General features: G+C 42.3%; 1 pseudogene; it reads left to right on the forward strand.

Moving 5' to 3' along the window:
- The first annotated feature begins 297 nt into the window (after window positions 1-297).
- Window positions 298-885, forward strand: LOC112311222 (rRNA-processing protein FCF1 homolog pseudogene; annotated as a pseudogene).
- The last annotated feature ends 301 nt before the right edge of the window (window positions 886-1,186 follow it).

Below are 1,186 nucleotides of genomic sequence, written 5' to 3' on the forward strand. Positions count from 1 at the left end.
TTGGACTGTGCAAATGATCACACAACTCTGTGAATATACTAAAAACACTAAATTACACACTTTAAATGGGTAAACTGTAAGGCAAGTGAATCATATCCAATAAAGGTTTTTTTTTAATGTACAGTATTAGAAAAATTTAAATCAAGTGTATGCCAAATATGCTTGTCTTGTTAGCAAAGGAACTAGCAAAATGTGCCAGCTCAGAAAGGTGTCAAAGTTGGGAAGCAGAATGTTGCACAAGCAGCTAGAAGAAAACAAAGAAAAAGAAAAGAAAAGAAACAAGAGTGCCACGTGATCATGGGGAAGCAAAAGAAAACAAAGAAATATGAGACCATGAGAGAGCTTAGTCGGAGAGATCAGAGGCTTAAAGAGAAGGATAGATTAAAACCTAAAAAGAAAGAAAAGAGACCCCAGTGCACTCAAGGAAAGAGAAGTCCCCCAATACTCTTCCTGCTTATTCTGCCAATATAACCCACAGCTGGGCCCACCTTACCACATCCTGGTTGATACCAACTTCATTAACTTTTCCATGAAGGCTAAACTGGACTTTGTACAGTCAGTGATGGACTGTCACTATGCCAAGTGTATCCCTTGTGCAACTGACTGTGCAGTGGCTGAAAAGAGATTGGGGCAGAAGTATGGAGGGGCTCTCAGGACCACCAAGGACCCCCGACTTGAATGATTACCATGCACACACAAAGCACCTGTGCAGATGACTGTTTAGTACAGAGAGTAAGTCAACACAAGTGTTACCTTGTGGCCACAGTTGACCCGGACCTTAAACGGAGAATCAGGAACATTCCCGAAGTTCCCATCAGGTTCATTTCTAATCATAGGGACAACATTGAACAGATGCCATATGATTATGTAGCCCCAAGGTCTTAATACTTAAAAGACAAAGTTCCTCTGCTTTCCTTCAACTAACTTTCTCTGTTGCCAGTTTATTAAACATGCTACAGAATGAAAGAGAGAGAGAGAGAGAGAGAGAGAGAGAGAGAGAGAGAAAAGAAGAAGACACACAACAAAAAAAGAGCTGCAGTTTCCCTTACCAAGGGTGTTGCGGTACCATGATGGACGTGCATCAGGGAATTGTTAGGGAGGCCCGTGTGGTCTGGTTGGATCTGGCGGCTGAGCGCCACAGAGGACAGAACAGCACGTTTTAAAAGCACAGGATGAAAAGATGGGA

This window comes from Desmodus rotundus, chromosome 7 (assembly GCF_022682495.2).
Source record: "Desmodus rotundus isolate HL8 chromosome 7, HLdesRot8A.1, whole genome shotgun sequence".
In the NCBI taxonomy this organism is placed as follows: Eukaryota; Metazoa; Chordata; class Mammalia; order Chiroptera; family Phyllostomidae; genus Desmodus; species Desmodus rotundus.